Source organism: Somniosus microcephalus, unplaced genomic scaffold (assembly GCF_052327205.1).
Source record: "Somniosus microcephalus isolate GS21.2 unplaced genomic scaffold, FLI_Smic_1.0 unresolved_chr4, whole genome shotgun sequence".
NCBI lineage: Eukaryota > Metazoa > Chordata > Chondrichthyes > Squaliformes > Somniosidae > Somniosus > Somniosus microcephalus.
This window is the reverse complement of record NW_028225182.1, coordinates 56,153,233-56,166,561: the sequence shown is the minus strand read 5'-3', so window position 1 is coordinate 56,166,561 and position 13,329 is coordinate 56,153,233. Positions and strand designations below refer to the sequence as shown.

Genomic DNA, 13,329 nt, shown 5'->3' with positions numbered 1-13,329 from the left:
CCATTTTGTGGGCGGAGGACGACGGCAAGAGCGGGAAGCCGCCATTTTTGATAACAAGTAAACAAAATAAAATCTGAGAAATTGCAAATCTACAATGCCTAAACACGGGAATATTAGCACCTTTGATAGTGACCTCGAAGATTGGGCCATATATGTTGAAAGAGTAAAAAATTATTGTAAGGCCAATAAAATTCGTGACCAAGATAAACATAGAAACATAGAGAAAGGAACAGGAGTAGGCCATTCGGCCCTTCGAGCCTGCTCCGCCATTCAATGAGATCATGGCTGATCTTCGTCTGAGATCATAGCTGATCTTACCAGTTCAGTACCCCGTCCCCGCCTTTTCTCCGTAACCCTTAATCCCCTTAGCCTTCAGAAATATATCCAATTCTCTCTTGAAAATATTTATTGAATTAGCCTTCACAGCCCTCTGTGGCAGGGAATAAAGCTCTAACATTATTAAATTTAATGGGTGCGAAGACATACGGGCAATTGAAACACCTGTTATCACCAGATGAACCGGCGGATAAGACGTTTGATGAGATTGTTACTGTCCTGAAAGATCATCTAAACCCCACGCCGCTGATGCTAGCGGAACGATTTAAATTTTATGACAGAAGGCAGCTACAGCATGAAAGCAATGCTGAATATTTGCTGGAATTGCGTAAATTAGCGAAATATTGCCAGTTTGGAACAGGACTGACAGATGCACTACGAGACAAATTTGTGTGTGGTTTATTTAAACAGGATACACAAAAGCGACTGCTCGAGGAGAATGAGCTGACGCTTGAGAAGGCGGTCACTATGGCAGCAGCACACGAAGCCACAACGAGAGGCACGGCAGTAATGCAGCTACGGTCACCGGAGCTCAGTGCACACAAATTGGGTGTGAGTTCTGTTAAATGTTATCGTTGTGGAAAGACAACGCATGATCAGAACCAGTGTTGGTTTAAAAACCAAGAATGTAGAACTTGTGGTAGGCTTGGACATATAGCTAGAGTATGCAGGTCAGGGAAGAAGACCAGCAACAAGAAGTCACCGCAAGGAAAATACGCAAAGGTACACAAGGTGACCGAACAGGAGTCCGATTCAGACGCTAGCAGTAATGAACTGGCTAGCTTAAGCTGTAATGAACTGGCTAGCTTAAGAGTACTCAATGCTGGTAAGGGTGCAGACCTCCAGACAATTTGGGTCACTCTTCAGATAGAAGGAGTCCAAGTAAAACTGGAATTGGACACTGGATCGGCATTGACGGTCATAAATAAGAAAGATTACGGAAAGTTATTCCAACATATTCCCCTACAGGATACGGGGATTATATTGAAAACATACACGGGGCAAAGAGTGTACCCCATCGGGAAAATAGAGGTTGCAGTGGTCCACAAGGGCGAAGACAGTCAAATAATGGACTTATATGTGATATCTGAAGGAGGTTCTCCACTACTAGGACAGGAGTGGATTAGGAAAATGAATATGGACTGGCATTTCCTACAAACAATAACGAGTGAGAACTCGGTGAAGATAGTCGGCCCAGACTCTGGAACGGATGATGGTAAGCCCAACTCAGGTGCAAAAGACAAAGTTTCAGCACAGAATTCCACTGAGCAACAACAACATAGTTTAACTGTGGATTCTGAGTCTGGCAAGTCTACTGATGTGCCCATTTCTGAGGGACACCGGGCTCGAACTCAACTCCATTTCAAACTACAACAGCAATTAGAACAAATGCTTCGCCGTTTTGAGCAAGAGTTGAATGCAACGAAAGAGTTCTTTGATATAGAGTTGGAGAATCTGGAAAGACAACAGAAGCAGCTGATGGAGAAAATGGAGCAGGAGCACACAAAACGTTTGATGTCAGAGGAGTTAACGGTCAGCCAACTCCTGCATATGCTGAAGGACAGGACTCTGAAATGGGAAAAACTTGAACACGAACTTCAATATTCAAACGAAAGGGGTTCGGAGCTCTCAAAGGTTATTGGAAGAGCTGAGGTGGCAACACAGACTGAGATGACTGCAACAGAGCAGCCCTTGGATGCCAAAAGTACGCTGACTCACATCAACGTAGAACAACAGACCGCTGAAACAGCTGCTCCGGTAGAGGGATTGAATAGTCCGATCAATCAATCTCCAAAAGAAGTTGAAGTAGTAAAATCTCAAATGAGGTCATTAGTAAACGACTTGCTGAAAGCCCAGAAAAAGCTGGATGAAGAGGTACGCATGAAGAAGTCTCTTCAGGAAAGATGTCTGGACTTGGAACAAAAGCTGGCTAACGCCCAGCTGGGTATGGAGGAAATAGAAGACCCTCTCGCTGGCCTAGATCAGGACGACACCGAATATTACTATGTCCTGTCCTGCCCAACTTGTAACTTCGACTCCCACCATACAGAAATCATGGAGGAGCACCGAAAGTCTACGGAACATCGGGAGAAGGTGGCTCTACTACGGAAAAAGGAGGAAGAGAAGGAGGAACTGCGCATGCAGCTGGCAGCTGACAGTGGAGCCCAGAGAGTCTCCAAGAAGCAGAAAAGGAAAAGTCGAAACAGAAGATGACCCATCTGAACCATTATTACCTCTACCAGATCACACACGTGGTCCCTCCGAACGGAGCCAATTCAGTTCGGAAGTTCAAACTGTTAAATCCATGGAAGGACTATTGAATGAGTCACTCCAGCAACGTGAACCGACTACACCACAGAGATTGAATCTGTGAACTGTTTTCCGCAGAGACTGAATCTGTGATCTGTTTTGACATGAAGTTATCTATGTTATTCTGTTATGTAAACCTGAAGTTATATATGTATATATGTTATTACGTTATGTTAAATGGGGAGATGACTGTAAAGCTAGGAAGGGAGGAATGTTGTGTATGTAATATGTGTGCTACTTTGAACCTATGGACAGGACTGCACTACTTGTAGGGCGTAGTGATACACAGTACCACTCCTGGCCATAGGGGTATAAATAGTACTGTGGGTACTGATCTCCCCTCAGTTCCCGCCTGTGGGCATGAAGTAAAGACCTACGTATAGTCCCTACCTCCAACCAGTAAAGACCTGTTTGAGTTATACGTTTAAGTCTTTGTGTTAATTGTTCAATACAATACACATACTTAACAGTAACCTCCTCCAGCCCTACAACCCTCCCTATCTCTGTAACCTCCTCCAGCCCCTACAACCCTCCGTATCTCTGTAACCTCCTCCAGCCCCTACAACCATCGCTATCTCTGTAACCTCCTCCAGCCCCTACACCCCTCCCTATCTCTGTAACCTCCTCCAGCCCCTACAACCCTCCCTATCTCTGTAACCTCCTCCAGCCCTACAACCCTCCCTATCTCTGTAACCTCCTCCAGCCCCTACAACCCTCCCTATCTCTGTAACCTCCTCCAGCCCCTACAACCCTCCCTATCTCTGTAACCTCCTCCAGCCCCTACACCCCTCCCTATCTCTGTAACCTCCTCCAGTCCCTACAACCCTCCCTATCTCTGTAACCTCCTCCAGCCCTACAACCCTCCCTATCTCTGTAACCTCCTCCAGCCCCCTACAACCCTCCCTCTCTCTGTAACCTCCTCCAGCCCTACAACCCTCTGAGATCTCGGCGCTCCTCCAATTCTGGCCTCTTGCGCATCCCCCGATTTCCATCGCTCCACCATTGGCGGCCGTGCCTTCAGCTGCCTGGGCCCCGAGCTCTGGAATTCCCTCCCTAAACCTCTCCGCCTCTCTCTCTCCTCCTTTAAGACGCTCCTTAAAACCTGCCTCTTTGACCAAGCTTTTGGTCACCTGCCCTAATATCTCCTTATGTGGCTCGGGGTAAATTGTATCTTATAATCGCTCCTGTGAAGCACCTTGGGACGTTTTACTACGTTAAAGGCGCTATATAAATGCAGGTTGTTGTTGTTGAGCTGAGCACTGTTCATTTACTGGTTTAATTGTTGAATAAATTTCTATTGGTTTAATCTGAGCCTGATCATGTCTAGACTCTGAAGAGGAGGCAGTTGGGTAGCAGTTTGTGATACCAGATCTCTGATCAACCCCTGGGCTCGAAACCGTTAGGCGGTGTATAGGGCGGGAGAAAGAAAGAAAGACAGACAGACTCGGGTACAGTGGCTGAGGGACTGGGGGGATGGTGGGTTAGGCAAGGGGCTACACAGGGAGCTGGGGGAAAGGGTTACAACCGGTGCCCTGCCCTGTGGACTGGGCCCTTCCCCCGGTGCCCTGTGGGACTGGGCCCTTCCCCCGGTGCCCTGTGGGACTGGGCCCTTCCCCCGGTGCCCTGCCCTGTGGGACTGGGCCCTTCCCCCGGTGCCCTGTGGGACTGGGCCCTTCCCCCGGTGCCCTGTGGGACTGGGCCCTTCCCCCGGTGCCCTGCCCTGTGGGACTGGGCCCTTCCCCCGGTGCCCTGTGGGACTGGGCCCTTCCCCCGGTGCCCTGTGGACTGGGCCCTTCCCCCGGTGCCCTGCCCTGTGGGACTGGGCCCTTCCTCCGGTGCCCTGTGGGACTGGGCCCTTCCCCCGGTGCCCTGTGGGACTGGGCCCTTCCCCCGGTGCCCTGCCCTGTGGGACTGGGCCCTTCCCCCGGTGCCCTGCCCTGTGGGACTGGGCCCTTCCCCCGGTGCCCTGCCCTGTGGGACTGGGCCCTTCCCCTGGTGTCCTGCCCTGTGGGACGAAAGGAGGAGATCTTTCGGAGAGAGGGAGTACAGCGATGATAGGCCGAACGGCCTCCCTCAGTCCTGTGAGGAGTCTAGACACATGGGAAACTCCTGTCAAGGCCTGTTGCTCTCACAGGGGCATTAAGGGGTTAAGCCGATCAGGGAGCGTTGTGTCAGCGATGATCCAATTCTAGCCGGTGTCGTGTTTTCTTAACCCTGAACTCTCAGACCCCCACCCTTCAAGAGACAGCGAGTGACGGGCCTCACTGATGTTTCAGCTGTGGTCAGACCGGCTGCTCCTGTCTGGAGTTTTCCTCTACACTGATTAATGTCACTTTATATCTGTTCGTAATCCTCGCCTTGCGCACGAGGATTGACAAACAAGCCCCGGCAGCGCCCCTCGTCTAAAGTGTGACATCCTCCGGCCTCCAACTCCGTCTCATCTCGGGGCGAGCGAGAAATGGGTTTGTCCCATCTTACAGAACAACAAACAGCTTAATCACCACCTCAGGATGTCCCACAGCGTTGAAGTGTGGTCACTGTTGTAATGTAGGAAACACGGCAGCCAATTTGCGCACAGCAAGATCCCACAAACAGCAATGTGATAATGACCAGATCATCTGTTTTAGTGATGTTGGTTGAGGGATAAATATTGGCCCCAGGTCACCGGGGAGAACTCCCCCCTGCTCTTCTTTGGAATACTGCCGCGGGATCTTTTACGTCCACCTGAGAGCAGACAGGCCCCCGGTTTAACGTCTCATCCGACAGTGCGGCGCTCCCTCAGTACTGCCCCTCTGACAGTGCGGCACTCCCTCAGTACTGCCCCTCCGACAGTGCGGCGCTCCCTCAGTACTGCCCCTCTGAACAGTGCGGCGCTCCCTCAGTACTGCCCCTCCGACAGTGCGGCGCTCCCTCAGTACTGCCCCTCCGACAGTGCAGCGCTCCCTCAGTACTGCCCCTCCGACAGTGCGGCGCTCCCTCAGTACTGCCCCTCCGACAGTGCGGCGCTCCATCAGTACTGCCCCTCCGACAGTGCGGCACTCCCTCAGTACTGCCCCTCCGACAGTGCGGCGCTCCCTCAGTACTGCCCCTCCGACAGTGCGGCGCTCCCTCAGTACTGCCCCTCCGACAGTGCGGCGCTCCCTCAGTACTGCCCCTCCGACAGTGCGGCGCTCCCTCAGTACTGCCCCTCCGACAGTGCGGCGCTCCCTCAGTACTGCCCCTCCGACAGTGCGGCGCTCCCTCAGTACTGCCCCTCCGACAGTGCGGCGCTCCCTCAGTACTGCCCCTCCGACAGTGCGGCGCTCCCTCAGTACTGCCCCTCCGACAGTGCGGCGCTCCCTCAGTACTGCCCCTCCGACACTGCGGCGCTCCCTCAGTACTGCCTCTCCGACAGTGCGGCGCTCCCTCAGTACTGCCCCTCCGACAGTGCGGCGCTCCCTCAGTACTGCCCCTCCGACAGTGCAGCGCTCCCTCAGTACTGCCCCTCCGACAGTGCGGCGCTCCCTCAGTACTGCCCCTCCGACAGTGCGGCGCTCCCTCAGTACTGCCCCTCCGACAGTGCGGCACTCCCTCAGTACTGCCCCTCCGACAGTGCAGCGCTCCCTCAGTACTGCCCCTCCGACAGTGCGGCGCTCCCTCAGTACTGCCCCTCCGACAGTGCGGCGCTCCCTCAGTACTGCCCCTCCGACAGTGCGGCGCTCCCTCAGTACTGCCCCTCCGACAGTGCGGCGCTCCCTCAGTACTGCCCCTCCGACAGTGCGGCGCTCCCTCAGTACTGCCCCTCCGACAGTGCGGCGCTCCCTCAGTACTGCCCCTCCGACAGTGCGGCGCTCCCTCAGTACTGCCCCTCCGACACTGCGGCGCTCCCTCAGTACTGCCTCTCCGACAGTGCGGCGCTCCCTCAGTACTGCCCCTCCGACAGTAAGGCGCTCCCTCAGTACTGCCCCTCCGACAGTGCGGCGCTCCCTCAGTACTGCCCCTCCGACAGTGCGGCGCTCCCTCAGTACTGCCCCTCCGACAGTACGGCGCTCCCTCAGTACTGCCCCTCCGACAGTGCTGCGCTCCCTCAGTACTGCCCCTCCGACAGTGCGTTGCTCACTCAGTACTGCCTGTCCGACAGTGCGGCGCTCCCTCAGTACCGCCCCTCCGACAGTGCGGCTCTCCCTCAGTACTGCCCCTCCGACAGTGCGGGGCTCCCTAAGTACTGCCGCTCCGACAGTACAGCGCTCCCTCAGTACTGCCCCTCCGACACTGCGGCGCACCCCCAGTACTGCCCCTCCGAGAGTGCGGCGCTCCCTCAGTACTGCCCCTCCGACAGTGCGGTGCTCCCTCAGTACTGCCCCTCCGACAGTGCAGCGCTCCCTCAGTACTGCCCCTCCGACAGTGCGGCGCTCCCTCAGTACTGCCCCTCCGACAGTATGGCGCTCCCTCTGTACTGCCCCTCCGACAGTGCGGCGCTCCCTCAATACTGCCCCTCCAACAGTATGTCGCTCCCTCAGTACTGCCCCTCCGACAGTGCTGCGCTCCCTCAGTACTGCCCCTCCGACAGTGCGGTGCTCCCTCAGTACTGCTTGTCCGACAGTGCGGCGCTCCCTCAGTACCGCCCCTCCGACAGTGCGGCTCTCCCTCAGTACTGCCCCTCCGACAGTGCGGCGCTCCCTCAGTACTGCCTCTCCGACAGTACAGCGCTCCCTCAGTACTGCCCCTCCGACAGTGCGGCACTCCCTCAGTGCTGCCCCTCCGACAGTGCGGCGCTCCCTCAGTACTGCCCCTCCGACAGTGCGGCGCTCCCTCAGTACTGCCCCTCCGACAGTACGGCGCTCCCTCAGTACTGTCCCTCCAAAAGTGCAGCGCTCCCTCAGTACTGCCCCTCCGACAGTGCGGCGCTCCCTCAGTACTGCCCCTCTGACAGTGCGGCGCTCCCTCAGTACTGCCCCTCCGACAGTGCAGCGCTCCCTCAGTACTGCCCTTCCAACAGTGCGGTGCTCCCTCAGTACTGCCCCTCCGACTGTGCAACGCTCCCTCAGTACTGCCCCTCCGACAGTGCGGCGCTCCCTCAGTACTGCCCCTCCGACAGTGCAGCGCTCCCTCAGTACAGCCCCTCCGACAGTGCGATGCTCCCTCAGTACTGCCCCTCCGACAGTGCGGTGCTCCCTCAGTACTGCCCCTGCGACAGTTCGGCACTCCCTCAGTACTGCCCCTCCGACAGTGCGGTGCTCCCTCAGTACTGCCCCTGCGACAGTTCGGCACTCCCTCAGTACTGCCCCTCCCACAGTGCGGCGCTCCCTCAGTACTGCCCCTCCGACAGTGCGGCGCTCCCTCAGTACTGCCCCTCCGACAGTGCGGCGCTCCCTCAGTACAGCCCCTCCGACAGTGCGGCGCTCCCTCAGTACTGCCCCCCCGACAGTGCGGCACTCCCTCAGCACTGCAGTGGGAGTGTCAGCCTGGATTATGTGGCTCACATCTCTGGAGTGTGGCTCGAACCCACGACCTTCTCCCTCAGTGGCAGGAGAGTGCTGCGCACTGAGCCACGATCAGAAGCAGCTCATGGCTCATGTCTTGCGAGTCCACATGGAAAGAGGAACACTCCCCGAATAGCCTGAACCCCTCCAACCACAAGGACCACTGTAGCTGAATGGTGTCAGGAACAGGAGGAGGCCATTCAGCCCCTCGAGCCTGTTACATAGGAACAGGAGGAGGCCATTCAGCCCCTCGAGCCTGTTACACAGGAACAGGAGGAGGCCATTCAGCCCCTCGAGCCTGTTATACAGGAACAGGAAGAGGCCATTCAGCCCCTCGAGCCTGTTACACAGGAACAGGAGGAGGCCATTCAGCCCCTCGAGCCTGTTACACAGGAACAGGAGGAGGCCATTCAGCCCCTCGAGCCTGTTATACAGGAACAGGAAGAGGTCGTTCAGCCCCTCGAGCCTGTTACACAGGAACAGGAGGAGGCCATTCATCCCCTCGAGCCTGTTACACAGGAACAGGAGGAGGCCATTCATCCCCTCGAGCCTGTTACACAGGAACAGGAGGAGGCCATTCAGCCCCTCGAGCCTGTTACGCAGGAACAGGAGGAGGCCATTCAGCCCCTCGAGCCTCGACAAAGGAACAGGAGGAGGCCGTTCAGCCCCTCGAGCCTCGACACAGGACCAGGATGAGGCCATTCAGCCCCTCGAGCCTGTTACACAGGAACAGGAGGAGGCCATTCATCCCCTCGAGCCTGTTACACAGGAACAGGAGGAGGCCGTTCAGCCCCTCGAGCCTCGACAAAGGAACAGGAGGAGGCCGTTCAGCCCCTCGAGCCTCGACACAGGACCAGGATGAGGCCATTCAGCCCCTCGAGCCTGCTCCGCCATTCAATGAGACCAGGGCTGATCTGTATCTTAACTCCATTTACCCGCATTGTTTGCGTAACCCTTAATGCCCCTTACCCAACTAAAATCTATCGATCTGTTTTGAAATCTCCAATTGACCCCCAGCCTCAACAGCTTTTTGGGGGAGAGAGTTCCAGATTTCCACCCCCCCTTGTGTGAAGAAGTGCTTCCTGACCGAGCCATCCTTTGTTTCTGAACCTGTCCCATTACCATTTCCTTTTGCCTTGAATATCTCTTAATGTCTCTTTCATTCTCCTGCCTTCTATCCTATCACTGACCTTTCCTTTTGTTCTTTGCCCCCTTTTCCCAGCCCCTAGACTTGCTTTAAAACCTGTTCCATTTCCTGCTTTTTTTCCCAGTTCTGACGAAAGGTCACCGACCTGAAACAATGGGCCAGACATTCGGGTCCCCACGGGCGAGTAAGGGCGGGGTACCCACCCGTAAGGCCGACGGAAGTGCCGGTTTTGTGTATGCACTGCGCGTGCGCTGGAAACCGAAACTTCCGTTCCCTTGCAGGAAGGGGTTCGGGGGTCAAACGCGTGCGCCGGAGAGGCAGCGCGTGCGCCTGGAACTTCCGATTGTTTTACAAGTTTCTCCGGGCGGGTAAGTCCCTAGAACCTGCGCATGAAAGAAGCAGGCGCAAGGCCTGCTTTTAACAAGGTAAAAGGTTAATTAAAACATTTTTTCCACAGGTTTATCATTTAAAAATACTTTTAAGAAAGGTAACTTTATTTTTAGCCCCGTTAAAAACTTTAATACATTTTTTCAAAAATTTAAATTTTTGTTTAAAATAGTTAATTTATGTAATTTATAGTTATTTTAAAAATGTGATGTGCAACAGTCGCTGAAGGTAAGCATGCAGGTGCAGTGGGCGGTTGAGAAGGCAAATGGTATGTTGGCCTTCGTAGCGAGAGGGTTCGAGTACAGGAACAAGGATGTCTTGCTGCAGTTGTACAGGGCCTTGGTGAGACCACACCTTGAGTATTGTGTGCAGTTTTGGTCGCCTTATCTGAGGAAGGATGTTCTTGCCATGGAGGGAGTGCAGCAAAGATTCACCAGACTGATACCTGGGATGGCAGGAATGACGTATGAGGAGAGATTGGGTCGATTGGGCTTATACTCGCTAGAGTTTAGAAGAATGAGAGGGGATCTCATTGAAACGTATAAAATTCTAACAGGACTAGACAGACTAGATGCAGGAAGGATGTTCCCAATGGCGGGGGAGTCCAGAACCAGGGGTCACAGTCTAAGGATAAGGGGTAAGCCATTTAGGACAGAGATGATGAGGAATTTCTTCACCCAGAGAGTGGTGAACCTGTGGAATTCTCTACCACAGAAGGCAGTGGAGGCCAATTCATTAAATATATTCAAGAAGCAGTTGGATATATTTCTCAAGGCTAAAGGGATCAAGGGATATGGGGAGAAAGCAGGGACAGGGTACTGAGTTTGGATAATCAGCCATGATCGCATTGAATGGTGCAGCAGGCTCGAGGGGCTGAATGGCCGACTCCTGCTCCTATCTTCTATGTTTCTATGTTTTTAAAAATTTATTTGAAGTTTTACTTAGGTTTTGGGGCCGATCTCTATTCATAAATTTGACCGGTCTTCCTGGTTGGCTCCGATTGGCTCCCCATGGCCCACGTGATCCCAGGGGACGCTTCGAACTAACTGCGCCCCTGGGATACGCAAGCACTGCGCGCCGGCAGCTGGAGGAGGCCCAGGATCGGAATCCGACGCGGGTCCACAGCACAACGGCCGGCGCGCTAGGTAAGTGCAGGTCGGGGGCTTGCAGCCGCGGGAAGCCCCCGACCCGAATTTCTGGCCCCACGTTGACCCTGTTTCTCTCTTCACAGATGCTGCCTGACCTGCCGAGTGTCTCCAGCATTTTCTGTTTTTATATCACCCCTGAACGACCTGGCTCTAATTTTAAGATTACGCCCCCTTGTTCTGGACTTCCCCCCACACCAGAGGAAATAGTTATTGAAGTAACGTAAAAGAGTTAACAATTGATGAGAGACTGAATTAAACAAACCTTTAATGGTTGGTAACTGTGTCAGTTTGAAGGTGTTGTGTTAAGTATAATGGACGGCGGTTCTCGCTGGTTAGAGTGTGGATCGGACAGATCCCTCAGCGAATGACCTTTCCTCCTTAGAACCTCACCCACCAGCTGCTTGTTTCGAAAACCTTTTTAAGTTCAAGCAACAGGTGGCTGTGGATAAATCTCTTTGCGCCCTTGGCCGCCACACCAGCCTTGGCCCCCCCACCGCCCCCCCCCCCCCCCCCCCCAGCCACGCACCCACTCCTTGATGAGTGACAGCTGCCTTGGATGTCCCGTCTCCCTCTCACAGGCCTCCGACAGTCACCCCTCCCCACCTACAGGCCCTGGCTCTGTCCCGCGCCGATTCCCTTACCCCCACCCCCCGCCCACTCCGTGTCTGTCAGCAGCAAACACAGATCAATCCCTCTCCTTGACCTCGACCCCGCCAGACCTCTGACACTTTCAGCAGCCAATCACAGTCTATTTCCACATTCCTTAAGTATCCAGCCACCGCTTTTCTTTTCCCTTCTCCCGACCCTCCCGAGTTCGAGCCAGAACTGGCCTGTTCCCAGCTCATTAGGGACTATTTACTGAAATACGATCCACCTTGGGCTGAAGTGGTTACTCTTTGTCAGACACTGGAGGTTCCTCAATTAAACAGACTTGGTTCCCAGTTTAACTGACTCTGGCACATCTCGTGCTCGGTAAACCGTTATTGAACGGGCGAAGCGGCGATTTAACAGAACGGTACCGGGGATACATAGATACATAGAAGGTAGGAGCAGGAGTAGGCCATTCGGCCCTTCGAGCCTGCTCCGCCATTCAATGAGATCATGGCTGATCATCCAAATTCAGTCCCCTGTCCCTGCTTTCTCCCCATATCCCTTGATCCCTTTAGCCTTAAGAAATATATCTAACTCCTTCTTGAATATATTTAATGAACTGGCCTCCACCGCCCTGTGTGGCAGAGAATTCCACTGGTTCACCACTCTCTGGGTGAAGAAATTCCTCCTCATTTCAGTCCTAAATGGCTTACCCCTTATCCTTAGACTATGACCCCTGGTTCTGGACTCCCCGGCCATTAGAAACATCCTTCCTGCATCTAGTCTGTCCAGGCCTGACAGAATTTTATAGGTTTCAATGAGATCCCCTCTCAATCTTCTAAAATCCATGTGAGTATAAGCCTAATCGACACAATCTCTCCTCATACGTCATTCCTGCCATCCCAGGTATCAGCCTGGTGAATCTTCACTGCACTCCTTCCATGGCAAGAACGTCCTTCCTCAGGTAAGGCGACCAAAACTGCACACAATACTCAAGGTGTGGTCTCACCAAGGCCCTGTACAACTGTAGCAAGACATCCTTGTTCTTGTACTCGAACCCTCTTGCTACGAAGGCCAACATACCATTTGCCTTCTTAACCGCCTGCTGCACCTGCATGCTTACCTTCAGCGACTGGTGTACAAGAACACCCAGGTCTCTTTGCACTTCCCCTTCTCCCAATCTATTACCATTCAAATAATAATCTGCCTTCCTGTTTTTGCCACCAAAGTGGATAACCTCACATTTATCCACATTATAGTGCATTTGCCATGTTTCTGCCCAATCACCCAACCTGTCCAAATCATGCTGGAGTTTCACGACATCCTCCTCACAGCACACATGCCCACCCAGCTTTGTGTCGTCTGCAAATTTGGAGATATTACATCTAATTCCCTCGTCCAGATCATTAATATATATTGTGAACAGCTGGGGTCCTAGGACCGATCCTTGCGGTACCCCACTAGTCACTGCCTGCCACTCGGAAAACGACCCGTTTATTCCAACTCTTTGCTTCCTGTCCGCCAACCAGTTCTCTATCCAAGTCAATACCTTGCCCCCAATCCCATGTGCCTTAATTTTGCATGCTAATCTCTTATGCGGGACCTTATCGAAAGCCTTCTGAAAGTCCAAATACACCACATCCACTGGTTCTCCCTTATCTATTTTACCAGTTACATCCTCAAAAAATTCCAGTAGCTTAGTCAAGCATGATTTACCTTTTGTAAATCCATGTTGACTTTGTCCGATCCAGTCACTGCTTTCCAAGTGCTCTGCTATTACATCTTTTATAATGGACTCTAGCATTTTCCCCACTACTGATGTCAAGCTTACCGGTCTATAATTCCCCGCCTTTTCTCTACCACCTTTTTTGAATAGTGGGGTAACATTAGCTACCCGCCAATCCATGGGTACCGTTCCAGAGTCTATCGAGTTCTGGAAGATGACCAG

At 53.6% G+C, this 13,329-nt stretch overlaps 1 protein-coding gene across 1 annotated transcript in view; it reads right to left on the bottom strand.

The window, feature by feature from the left end:
• LOC147091130 (serrate RNA effector molecule homolog) overlaps positions 1-13,329 on the bottom strand; it is a 248,927-nt gene that overhangs the window by 197,508 nt on the left and 38,090 nt on the right. The gene's annotated exons all lie outside the window — the stretch shown is intronic.